This window comes from Populus alba, chromosome 17 (genome assembly GCF_005239225.2).
Source record: "Populus alba chromosome 17, ASM523922v2, whole genome shotgun sequence".
Lineage (NCBI taxonomy): Eukaryota > Viridiplantae > Streptophyta > Magnoliopsida > Malpighiales > Salicaceae > Populus > Populus alba.
Window position 1 is genome coordinate 6,336,150 of NC_133300.1, and position 14,311 is coordinate 6,350,460.

At 33.5% G+C, this 14,311-nt stretch overlaps 1 long non-coding RNA gene across 1 annotated transcript; it reads right to left on the reverse strand.

Annotated features, from left to right (window-relative positions):
* Positions 1-11,446: 11,446 nt before the first annotated feature.
* On the reverse strand, positions 11,447-14,311 carry LOC118060860 (uncharacterized). Its single transcript, XR_004689496.2, has 3 exons — positions 14,239-14,311; positions 13,970-14,134; positions 11,447-12,226 (listed from the first exon to the last, which is right to left on the reverse strand). It is a non-coding gene; the product is annotated as an uncharacterized lncRNA (long non-coding RNA).

The following is a 14,311-nucleotide window of genomic DNA, read 5'->3' on the forward strand; positions in this document are numbered from 1 at the left end:
CAAACTTATCATTCTTTAGGAATGATATCTGTAAACCGTGAAGATAAATTTATACAATTCATTAAAAGATTGAGTGTTGAGTAAGGGGTCTTTAGATAGTCTTCTATTGACTTGTTAGACGCACCGTACCGGTGGAGATGTTGCATCGTGTATGAATTCATGATGTTACATGCCATAATTTCATAAATAACATGCTCGATATAGTCTTAGAAATCTAACTAAAAACCATGTTTTGCAAGTTTTTTAAGAAAATACTAGATGAGGAAGCCTATCCCCGACGCAATAAAAGGCGTTTTCAAGCCGCTTCTTTGGATGTTAAAACCAAGGAAAGATATGAGTCACAATCACAACTACTTGTACACACATGTTTTTTTTTTTAAAAAAAAACAAAACAGAGAGAGAAGAGAGACTCTAGTTGGCCTATATAATGATAGGTGGTATGATTGCATTTTTTAATTTCGCATATATTAAAAATCTTCTCTTCCTTCCCTTCATTTGACTCAACCCATATATTCAACAGATATAAAAGTGTGTAGAGAATGGCAGGTTCCTCAAGTCATCAACTAGTGAGTAGGGGAAATATTTTTTTTTCAATGGATCCAGTCCTTGGAAATGAAATAGAGTTAAGAATCAGCAAATCATCTTGATTCAGTTCTAGCTGAGAGAAAGATTCATTTAGTGTACGGAGGAGGCAGTCTTAGGTTAATGAGAAGTGTGTTAATAATTGTATTTTTAGGAGGTAGTCAAGTTTTGGGGTTGTCCCCAAAGCTTTAGCAAAATGGGACATTATTGGAAAAAACAATTGGAGAGGAACTACAAGTCTTCACAATGTCTGATCGAATGAATGCAATGTTTAACCATGTTAAAGCCTTAATTCTTTTACGAAGTGGTCTAGGCACATTGAAAGAGATCTTTAATATTTCCTTTTGAGCCCAACTGCACATTCACCATAAACCTATAGGTTTGTTAAATGTTAATGGTTTTTACGATAAATTATTGTCTTTTCTTGATCAAGTTGTGGAACAACAATTTCTAACATCTTTGGCAGGACAAATCATAATCTATGCTGCTACTGCTGAACATTTGATTGACCAACTACAATCTTTCATCCCTATAATTGATCCCTCCATGAGTCGCATAAATTGGTCAACTATGGAAAGTCATTAAAAGCTTAGATTGGATTTAAGCCTTTATTTGTGAAACCTTGTGTCTTTTGGTTTTATTCTTTCTTATATTTGTTTAAGTGTGTTTCAGGTTTGTCAGTGTTCGCTTGTTTCAGGTGATGTCTTCTATTTTTTTTTTTTTTTTTACTCTATCTTTCTACCTTAGGACATTGAGGACAATGTCTTGTTTTGGTTGGGAGGAAAGGGTAGTAGTTGATATTAAAAAAAAATTAACTAACTGTGTTTTCTATTTTGCAAAATTGTTGTTACTAAGATGACAGAGTAAAGGAGTTCTTTTGTTAAAATGACTCTTGAGACGCATCTTAGTAAACATTCTTAATAAGGTCTATTAGAATACTTCTTGAAATACCAGGTTTACAAACTCTCGTATTATTATCAATTGATTATGCTCATATTCTTATTTAACAAGTATTCTTAAACCTTCATTTTCACACACACACACTTTAATATATGATTGTGGGTTGCACATTGAATTATTACATTATTTATGTTCTTTTGTTAAAGGTAATAACTAAAGGAAAGGGATATTGTATAATTTGCAAAAAAAAAAAAAATTTGATGATAATAAAAACGTATAGTTTGGTTTTCATAGCCTCCCTAACCTAAGCAATTAAGTCTGAAGGGGTGTTTTAACACTTAATACCCTAAAGTCAACTGATTTGGGAGCTATTAGCCCATTGCTTGTTACATGGGTTAAGGAGAAAAGCTTAAGGGAATCAAATGTTGCACTATCTACGTATCAATATCTGTAACCCGAGTTTTTAAGCTCCTAGCGGTGTCTCTGCACCTAATGCCCTAAGACCAACTGGTCTAGGAGTCATTAGCTGAAAGCTCGTTACATGGGTTAAAGATGCATTGTATTTTAAGTTATAAGTAATATATATTAAAAAAAAAGAAAAAAAAGATAATAATTCCAACCCAATAAAGTTTAACCTTAGAAAAACATTAGAACCAAATATTATTTTCTTCCAATAAAAAGCCTCATCATCTATGTTTTCATACATTAAGCACATAAAAAGAAAGGTTATTAATATTTTAGGAAAGAGTATTCAACATATACATTTAAACTTAATGAGAGTTTGTTTATTTTGATAGATTAATGGAAGTTGAATGATGAATGTGGTGCTTTGTGGAACTTGCAAATTGTTTATCTATTTTAACACTCTAATTACCAAGGACTAGTAATAAGCTGGTTGGGGTGTGATTAGTACTTAAAATACATTTTTTTATCGAGGTTTTATATCATCATTTTGCATTTGAAGTATCAATAACTGCTTACCTAGAGCATGTTTTATAATATCATGTCTAATACTATAAGATACCATTAATTTATGGTAAATGTTCATCTTAAATGCAGACCTATCACATAAAAAAAAAAAATTGATTTATGAGTTTAACTACTGAAATTGAGAAGACAAAGAGAGGGCTAAACTTAGAAAAGATATGCTAGTTCATTCTAAACTGGAACACTGTTTAGTCATTGGATCATATTTGGAGTTGTAAATCTTGGATTTTAGTTTGGTTTATATGGCTAGAAATCTAAGACATTGGCCTAAAACTTTAATGTGGAGTACGAGATTCAAAAAAGTTGTTTTCAAGTTCAAATTGTAGGACTAACAAAGAAGTCAGAATCTGTCCTGCAACCTAGACACTGTTCAGTGTTCAACCCATATCTCAAGTTCTAGAAATCCAAATGCACCAATTCTTTTTTTTTTTTTGATGAAAAGCTGAGACAATTTCCTAGTTCATGAAGACAATCTATTCAAATTTTGATGTTGGCAGTGACGTTTTGTTCAGGCAAGAAGATAAAGATTATCATTATGTCAAGATGTGGCCACCCACTCAACAATTAGTCATCAAATAAAAAGTTTAGTGTCTCATCATTTTTTTTAGACCAACATCTTGTGCTACTGAACTCGAATTGAGCTCATAATTAGGGTAACTTCAAAAAAGACTAATGCACCATGCACAGAAAGCTATTAGTTATTGGGTTCCATTAGAAGATGTGGAGGTGATGAACAATTAACAGTGCAACTGAACAAGAATAAATGTTGTCATTAGCTGATGACTGAAGGCATTGTTGTTGTTGTTCATGACTGAAAAGAAGAGGTGCAGCTTTAATTGGACGTGGACAGATGGTGTTCCCATAGAAAACTGTGCAGACATTCTTTTTCCATTTGATGCTCAACACTTGTTCAAGGACATCCGAGTCTAGCTACTTCACCATTGATACTCTCAACTTCATTTTGATAATAAGCCTCTATCTGACATCTTTCTTCATTTCCATCATCTTTTTTCAATCACGTGTAGCACAACTTGTGTGGGGGAACCTAGCTTTTTACCCAGTACAAGCATGATAAATGTATGAATATGTAATCTATATGATAAACTCGCCTTTCGAGGGGTGACATATGATCACCACTCTTGCATGATGAAACAAGAATCTTGATTCTTGCACAAACTCTACAATGAATATTTTTTTAGCGACGATCTTTGTGTCACCCACAAGTCTTGAGTTCAAGATGCTTTAAGAAGGGCTTGCTCGGATGCAAAATAATGTATACGGAGTATACATCCTAAAGGCAGGTTGTAATATTTTTAAGTGAGATAAAAGGGAAGTTTACTACTTGGTCTCTAAAAAGGGTCTCTTGTTGTCCCAGTGATCACCCTCTTGAAGGCAATATAGGGGTCAGTAGGCAATGAGATAGCACGTGTACCAACTGTTACCAGTCTAAGCACTCAACGAAGAGTTGGGGTTTACACAAACATAAACCTTGACTCAAAGTTGTAAGGTAAGCTGCTAGTCCCCCACCTAACCTGAAGCTTATATGTGCTTTCAAAAATTAAAACATTTGATGCATGAGACAATTCTATACAAAGCATAGATAAAAAAAAATAGAATAAGACAAAACACAAAAAACTTAAACACATAAAAAACACAAAACTTAGTCCAATAATGTTGAAACAATACCTTCCCCAGTGGAGTCGCCATTCAGTTGCACGTCACTCGCGCGGTGTCGGCTTGGTGATTTTTCATTTGTTTTGCTAGGAAACTCAAATGCACTTGTCTTGTCAGAGATTCATGAGTAAGGGACTGGTTGTGGTTAGAAAAGGTATTAGCACCTCTAATGTACCTTACTTGAGGTAAGCTGCTTCGTGGCTTTGAAGTGTTAAAGAAGCTTTAATTATTTTTTTCTTTTCATCGAATATTAGACGTACGACTTATGTTTAAGTTCATAATCCTTTACCATGAGCAAATTAAAATATTAAATTCTTCTTTAATCTTTGTCATTTTATCATTAAAAAAAACATTCATAAAATAAAAATAAAATCACACATTCACTTTCACTATATTTTTTTTCTCTTTTTACATCCACATGTGCACACTACAAAAATATAAAAAATTCAAAACTAAAAAAAAAATACATTAAACAATTTTAAAATTACAAAAATAGCCCCTAAAACAATCTGGAATTACAGGGAAGGTCTTCTGCATCACCGAAACAGTGACGACACGTCTCCTCCACGCGCCGTTGCGAAATCCAAACAGCGTGGGGAGCTATAATTACTCCCTCCCCTCTTCACTTTCCTGCCGCCCGTGAGGACCTCATTGCCTGCAAATCCAAGAAAACACAACAAATGGCAATTGATTTTAAGCTTTTTCTTCCCTATTTTTGGATATGTTCTCGAGTCCTTTTTTCAGTTATGGTTTGTTGTTCTTCCTTTATTCCAATGGCTGATCTGGCGATTGTAAAGGGGTCTGTGGGGCTAGAGCTGAAGGGAACTGAAAGAGAAAAAAGGACGTTGCTAAGAGGAAGCTTCAGTGTTGATGGAGATGAAGAGATTAGGGAAGCTCAGTCTGGGTTTTGTGGGAGAAACATAGAGGATCCAGTGAGGAGGGAAGGTCTATGGCAGTGGGGTCTTCGGGTGGCTAGTTTGAGGGAGAAGGAGCACCTAAATGGAAAAGGCTTAGGGAGGTGGCTGTCGACTTTAGGGATGGAGTAGGAGTAGACCATAAAATAGGCTAGGAGAGGAGAGGTCTAGTGAAGTGGACAGCTCTGTTTTGGCTGAGGGAGCTTTGCTCTTGGTTGGCGAGAAGAAGGAAAATCAGTGATGAAGGGGGAGAGGGGACAGCTTGGAGAAGATATAGATTTAGGGTTTCCCTTTTTTGTTTTTTTTTTTTTTACTCTCCTAACTAACCCCTTTTTTTGTGAATTCTCTCCTCCTTTTGGAAATTCTTTTTACTTAAATTATAAGGTAAAATGTTGCGTGGTCCTCAAAATTGGTCCCTTAACTTTCTTTTTTTTTTTTTTTGTAAATTTTGATTGTTCTTGTTTTTTCTTGTATTTATTGAATACGAGCAATATCAACGTTGACTCAATGAGAAAAATCAAGGATTTTTAAAAAGAACACATGAAAGTCGAACGTGTTAAAAAGACCTTTGAAAATTTTATTTTTTTCTGAGATGATGCGAAAATGTTAAAAATAATACAAATATATTAAAAAACATATTTTTTTGGACTTGCTTATTTTTCGCTATTTTTGGATATTTTCAAAATTTTTATTAAATAGGTGGGTTAAAAAATTGGGGTAACAAACACTTTAATTTCTTCCAATTAAAGTCTAAATTGACTTACAAATTATTTTTTTCCTTGGAATCAACCCTTTATAAATTCAATTAAACCTTCAATAAAATTTAATTGCATCTATAAACATCTGATTTTAGACTTTTCTTGCCTTAAATTGAATTTTATCTGTCAACAGGGCTCTTATGAGACAAAAATATATTGTTAAATTTCAATCTTTGTATTTTTGAACCTCAACCAATTTTTGACCATTTTCTAGGCACTCTGACATCTTTGTATTTTTTTTTATAGTATTTTCACCTTTTTTTTGTGTAGGGACCCAAATATTGGTAACAATAGATACTCCCTCTTTACAATACTTATGGAGAAAAGATTATTTGAGTGATTTGTGACACGACCAAAAGCTTGATGTCTTCTCCCAAGTGCAGGAGTGTCGAAGTAATAAATAACCCGGCAAGACCGGGGTAGAACCACAGATAGGTTAATTGTATAAATTATAAATAACAATACAACAACAACAACAACAATAATAATAACAACAACAATAACAATAATATTAATAGTAATAATAATAATAATACTCAGTACGTGGCGTTGTTATACCTGAGAATAATCTAAAAGATACGGTCACAGGTTTCCAGCTATATACTGAGTTTATAAAAAGATGAAAGAGATATATTATATAATATAAACAGATTTTTGATGCGAATAAAACAAAGCAAGACCAACAATGTCAGGTGTGGTGGTGGTGGTGGTGCTAGATTATAATTTGTTAACATGATTACATTAGTTATCTTATTCGAATAAAGCTAATACTTGTAAATGTTGTCAGGCATTCATGATTATAACTTATGTTAACAACAAATCAAGTTCCTTTCATAGCTCAAGTGCCGGTTATACCATACAGTATGGGCTATGAAAGTGTCAAGTATTTGTTGTACCAAGTGTTACACAATATAAATCTAGATTAATCATTTAACAAGCAAAGTATTAAAAGTGAACAAGATAACAAATATAAAACATGTTAGTATCCAACATTAAGGTCCATGTTAAGTTTATATTATACTTATTTTTACACCATTAGTGTACCCTTTTCACCTTGATATAATTAACTTAGCTAAACATAATGAAAGAAATAAACATAAATGAATAAGATAAGAACATAAATGAAAAAAAAGTTAACTAAGTAAAGGAAAGGAAATGAAGTGCATAAACTTGATATTAATGAAAGCAAAACATAAGCAATACAAAAGAGAAAGCAAGAGCATGATCTTGATCTGGAAACCAAGATGCCTCAATACATAGTAAATGCCTCCTTTTATAGGCTAAAATTTAGAACTATTGATTTGTTGACTAATTGATAAGTGGGTGGCCACATCTTGACTTGGTGACAATCCTTATCTTCTTGTCTGAACAAGACGTCATTGCTAACATCATAATTTGCACAGAATCCTTAGGAATGTTCTAGGAAATTTTCTCAGCTTTCCAAAAAAAAAAGATGAGGTCATTTGAACTTCTAGAACTCAAGATATGGGCTGGACACTAAACAGTGTCTGGGCTGTAGGACAGCTTCGAACTTCTTCGTTGTTCCTATAATTTGGACTTCAAAATAGCCTTTTTAAATCTTGGGTTCCCATGAAAGTTGTAGGCCTATGTCTTACCTTTCCATCTATATAAAATGAACTTAAATCCGAGATCTAGAGCTCTATATATGATCTAATTACCGAGCAATGTTCCGGTTTGGACTACACCAGCATCTCTTTTCTAAGTTTGGCCATCTCTGTCTTTTCACTTTCAATACTTAAACTCATCAATCAATCATTATATTTATGTGATAGGCCTGCATTTAAGATGAGCATTTACCATAAATTAAGATATCTTATAATATCAAGCTTGTTATTATAAGACATGCTTTAGTTAATGAGTTATTGATACTTCAAGTGCAAAACGATGATATAAAACCTTGATAAACATGCATTTTTAAGTACTAATCAATTTGCATAGTAAGTTTGTAAAGATAAACAAAACTGAACTTCTAACACTGATCTTCTCAAAGCTTAGTTGATCTGAAATTATGTCTTTATAGCAATCCCCTTCAACCAGAAACTAACAATCAAAACTGTGTACAACTTGGTTATTCCATGATCTCGATCCGGCGATCCTCTAAATTCTGTCATTGGTTGGGTTAACCTGAAATCTCATTTGACGATTTCTTTTAACTAGAACCTAAAAATGTTGATTTTGAACTTTTCTTTTCTTTTTTTCTTTTAAGAATTTCTTAATGGTAGGTGTCTTCTCACTTTTCTTCCAATGCTAAGATAATATCGGTGGCTCGGTCATTCTAAGATCCCATCTGGCGATCTCCATTAACCAGAACGAAAGTATATTTATATGTAGCTTGGTCAACCTAGAATCCCATCTAGTGACTTCCTTTAACCAAAGCTAAAATTCATGTGTGGTTGGGTTAACCTGAGATCCCATCTGGCGATCCCTTTTAACCAGAACTAAAATTCTGTATAGAGATCAGTCAACCTAAAGTCCCATTTAGCGATTACCTTTAACCAAAGCTAAAAATACCTATGTGTGGTTGGGTTAACCTGAGATCACATCTGGTGATCTCCTTTAACCATAACTCAAAATTTTATGTGCAGCTCAGTCAAACTTAAAATCCCATCTGCGATTCCATTTAACCAAAGCTAAAATCCACGTGTGGTTGGGTTAACCTGAGATCGTATCTTGCGATCCCCTTTAACCTAAACCAAACTCCTATGTATGGTTGGGCTAACCTGAGATCCCTTCTGGTGATCCCTTTCAACCAGAACCAAAGTTTATTTGTGTGTAGCTCGATCGGCCTAAAATCTCATCAGGCGATTCCTTTTAACCAAAGTTAAATTATGTGTGTGGTTAGGTTAACCAGAGATCCTATATGACGAACTCTTTAAAGCAAAACCAAAGTTTGTGTGTAGTTGGGTTAGCTTAAGATCCCATCCAGCGACCTCCTTTAACTAGAACCAAAGTTTGTTTGTGTGTAGCTCAATCAACCTAAAATCTCATCTGGCGATTCTCTTTAACCAAAGCTAAATTCTGCGAGTGGTTAGGTTAACCTGAGATCCCATTTGATGACCTCCTTTAACCAAAACAAAAGTTTGGGTGTGGTTACGTTAACTTGAGATCCCATCTGACGATCTGCTTTAACCAGAACCAATAGTAAATGTGTGTTCTTCCTAATAGCAAGGTTCAAACTTGCTTTTTTCTTTTTCAGAATTTCTTAATGGTAGGGTTCTTCTCACTTTTCATCTTGATGATAAAGTTTGATCAAGTTTTTCACTTGATGAATTTTTTTTTACTTTGCAGGATTGACATCGGTCCTTTCTAATTATAGGGTTGACATTTATCCTTCATAATGATTGGAATTAACTGGATTTTCCTGATGACAGGGTTTGAAAACTTGGTGCTTTCTAATTATAGGGTTAACCTAATAATTTATGATCGCAGGGTTTTGAAAATTCGATGCTTCCTAATTGCAGGGTTGACCTGAAGACTCCTCTTGATGACAAGGTTGATTTTTGAGATTTTTCTAATGATAAGGTTTATCTCATCTTCTTGATGGTTGGCTTTTCTTGTTCTTCCTAATGACAGGATTTGAACTTTTTCTTTGAGAATTTTCTAATAGAAGGGTTCTTCTCACTTCTCTTCTTGATTGCAAGGATTCATGGTGGCAGGGTTAACCTTGTCATTCTCGATTGCGGGGTTTTGAAAACTTGGTGTTTCTTGATTGCAGGGTTAACCTGAAGACTCTTCTTGATGACAGGGTTAATTTTCTCGTCTCTTTGAGATTTTCCTAATGATAGGGTTCATCTCATCTTCTTCCCGTTCCAGGATCAAAATCATGATTCTTTGTTATTATCTACTCAATTATTTTTTCTTTATCCATAATCTTTCTAGACTTCATTGAATATCTTTCCTGTAATAATTCAAAAATATTTGTGCAATGTTTTAAAGTTAGATGACATGCATGCATCCTTACCTCGTTTGAAATATAGATCCCCATCTCTTTGATGTTGTAGGGTGCCTTTATTTGCTATCCAAAGCCTTCTTTGTTTCTCTGTGTTGACTTAACCTTCCACTCAAATGTAACTGCAGTGTCCATTTCAGGCTATCCATGATGATTACTGCTTTCACTATTTATCTAGCTTGACAATGTCCCTAGGTGTGGTGTGGTTGATTCATCATGAAAGAGCTGAACCAATCATTCATCTTCTGGATTCTCTTAATAACTATTCTTTGATTGTTTGTGTGTGTCCAAGTCATCTAGACATGGATCTTTTGCGGTAAAAGGTTATTTGTTGTATACTCGATGTTGTTCTCAATGGATTCCTCTCAGCTCGTCTAATCAGATTATGAAAAGAAATACATAGGTATCGTCAATGATGTTTATCATCCATATTCATGTAGTGAAGTGCTCTTTGGCTTCGAAGCAGCTTTTTCTCATAGTCAGCCTTAGCGGTGTGTATCTTTTTTATGCTCATTCAAATACAAGTGTACAATAACATCGATGGAGAGCCATAGCCATGTTTCAGAAGGTAAACCTAGATGAAGATGTCCTTTAAGTGCAGCACCACTCTCAATTGTTGCTGGAGTTCATTAGATCATAGGTTGTCTTTGAACAATATTGTCTTTAATTGATATGAGCATGTTATTTCATTGATTATCTTTCTTTGAACCACATTGTCCTTGGTTCATTGATTCATCATTGGTTCATCTTTCTTTGCCCCTCAGTTGATCTGAATACTGTTTATTTTCTTTTTTAGGGTCTAACGCATTGCCCCCCAGGTGGTCATAAAGTTCTATTGAATAAAAATAATTAATAAACTACACTTTTAATGCAAATCATGAAATTTTTTTGATATGTTTTATTTTTAAAAGTTGATTTCATCAACAAACAAGTTTTTCCTTCTTTTTTAATATACACATGACATTACCATATTAATTATCTACATAAAAATACTACAAATACAAAATTCCCTTATTTTTAATGCACAGGTTCACATAATTCAATTGGGTGTGATGAGTGAGCTTGTTAGGTGTAATAAAAGTAAGTATACAAAATTTAAATGCATGCCACAAAAGTAAAAATATAAATTAATAAAATTATTTCTCATGGCTTTGGTTTGTCAAATAGGTAGAAGATTAGATTTTTAACCTTTAAAAAAAATGCAACACTTTTAACCTTTAAAAAATTCACGAATATTAGAAAGTAAAAATAACAATTCGTCGATGAAATTCTGGAAGATGATATTTCTCCTCTCTATATAGACCCATGTAACTGTAATCATTCGGATATCCCGAATCAACAAGATAACACTTCCCTCCATCAAAATAATAATTGTACAAAACTTATTTTCTATTACAGACACAAAAAAAATATACTCAAATTGAACAACACCCCTATTTATTTTTTCGCAATACCTTCTGGTGGCTTCGGAAATCGTATATTTGAATTGTCAATCACCTCATGAAATATTCTTGTATCGTGTGCATTACTTTTCCACCCAGCCCAAACAAACGTAAATTGTATGTCAAAGTTACATGCTGCCATTATATTTTGCGTGAGTACACCTTTTCTACCAATAAATGATATTTGATTTTCTTGTGATATATACATGCACATATGTGTTCCATAAATCGCTCTAATACAATTCTATAAAAACAAAAAAATAGTTTCCGAGTCAATTTAACTGTACTTCAAATATCTTTTTGTAACCTTTTTAAATTATTTAACAACTTATATAAAGTATTTTTTTACCTTGAAATGTGGCATATATCTTGGATTCATTGCAATTTCCATTGATGTTGTTGAGAATTTTGGATCTACTGGTTTGATAAAATCAACAACTAACAAGCACACTGACCTAAGAACTTCATTGAAATATTTGCTTACGGTTTCACCTGAATGTTGAAATCTCTCCTGAACTTCCTTACTTGAAGCTCCTAGAGCTAAAGTGTAGAGAAACATGCCTATCTTCTTAATAACACTCATCCTTCTAGTTGTTTTAGCTCGTAGAACACTCATCCTTCTAGTTGTTTTAGCCCGTAGAACGTTTTCAAATCAACACACAAACTCTTCAATGTGCCTGCATCTATCCGAAATATGTTAATACAACTTATCCAATGCCCATTTAAAATTTTATTCAACCATCTCATTCATGTGTTGTATGAAACCATACATGGTTCTTTGTAAATATAAGTATTATAATAGATAGTCAGTGCTCCAGCAATGCATATTATTAATTTATTGTGATCACACTCTCTAAGCCAAAATAATTTGCCTTCATCATCATCATCGTGTTGATTTTCATCGTTGTCATCATCATCTGTATTGTTCCCATTAGCAGCACCGATACTAACTCCAAAACCACCTCCAGTACTTGTACCACCAAAACCATTAGAGACATACTGAACAACATTATTCATAACATTGTCATATTGATCATCAAATAGAGCATTAAACCAATTCACATAAATATCTACAAGCACAACATGATATTAATTTTCACCCTTGAAAGTGCCATAAATACATGTTCATGGATGAATTTGTTTTGAATATTTCAAAATTTCATGGTGACCTTAACTTAACCCAAAAGAATAACTTAATGGAGTGAAATTCCTTCATGACCTCTTCTATGATACATCCTATTTTATCCAAACCATTTGATGTGCATTCACTCCTAGTAGATACACTATTAACCAACCGATCTAAACGCGAAAACAATTGCACTCCTCTTCTGGAACCTTTTTTTTTCACTCTTTTGTGTACATTGTTGAACTCCTTTTTCTCTTCCCACTAATATTACTAGGATTGCTAGTGCTATTGGTAAAATTGACATCAACAATCATATTATTGACATCATCTATAAAATTTAGTAAACTATCCTCCTCTGAATCACCACTACCTTCCTCTAGATATAGATCCTCTTATTGTGTTATTTCACCTTTCACAGAACCATCTTCATCAGAATTCAAACCCTGTGATGGAGCCCAAGTATACTGACTAGTAGCCACAATGTTTGTAAACATGATATCATATTTACAACACAATGTGGGATCGATGCCAACATGCCTAAACTTTCTAGTTCCTCATATTTCCTACAACAAGGGACAATGAAGATAGAAATGCATCATAATTATTGTAACAACAAAGAATAAAATAGTTTATTACATTTTTACACGTACTGGAAAAAAAAAAAAGCCTTGATTTTAGATTTCCATCACTCCTCAGGTGCCGAAATTGTTCTAGGTTCAGAACTCCAGCCTACTTCCGTTTCAGAAATCAACTTTTTCCATATTCTCCAATCCTTTTTAATTTCGTCCCACTTATTATTTAATTGTGCTTTAGTTAATGCATGGCCAGACCGCTCCTTCAAACAATTCATAACATATTTCCAACCAGCTTTGTCGAAATACTTGTTCAGTCACATACCTTTCTCAATTGCTTTAATACATATGTCACAAAATATGTTCAACATCTCTCTAGCCCAACAAGCTTTATCTTGTGATTGAGAATCTTCCATGTTCTCAATTAATAGGTTAATTTTCTAGAGGCAATGTAACAGACATGGAATGCACCATCTTTCTTAAAACAACAACTTAAAGAAAGCATGCAATTTAAGAAAATAGACTTACAGAATTAGCAAACCAAAGCATAAAGCATATAATCAAAATATAGTGGCAGTTAATTTATTCCTAAGCTATTGATAGATCCCACATAACATGGCTGTAATTTTTTTCCCAAAACAATCTAAAAATTGAAAACATGTAACCAAAAAAAATATACAAAATAGTAACCCACACCCGATAACCAGTGGCAATGATTGCAGAAATATATAAGAATAGGGTTGTAATATTTTTCTTGAAACTATGTAAAAATTAAAAACATGTTACCAAAAAAAAAAACAGTAACTCGTCCCCCGATATCCAGTGGCAATGGTAGCAGAAATATATAAGAACAGGGCTGTAATATTTTTCCCGAACCTATGTAAAAATTAAATACATGTAACAAAAAAAAAAAAAAACAGTGACATACACCTGATATCCAGTTGTAGTGATTGCAGAAATAAATAAAAACATGGCTGAATTTTTTTCCCTGAAACAATCTAACAATTAAAAACATGTAACTTCAAAAAACACACAACAACTGACCTTGATTTAAATTGTTCAACCGAAACAGGGATCAGTAATTGTTGTGGTTGTGCTTTCCAAAAGACAGATTTGCAAGCCCTCTTTGGTTCTGGAAACCAAAACAGAACGAATTGTTAACACAGATCGAGAATTGTAGTAGATACAACAATGTCAACTCATTCGTCCCTGAATCAAAACAAATCAAGACAAATTAAACAAAAGGAAGAAGTAGGGTATGGTTATTACAGCAGATCAAGCATGTTACATATAGTTTTTCATAAGAAATTTACCTTGGAGAGCGTAATAATGTTAGCATGTCTTCAATCGTGAAAGGAGTTCAAGAAGGCAGCAGATCTGTGGTAA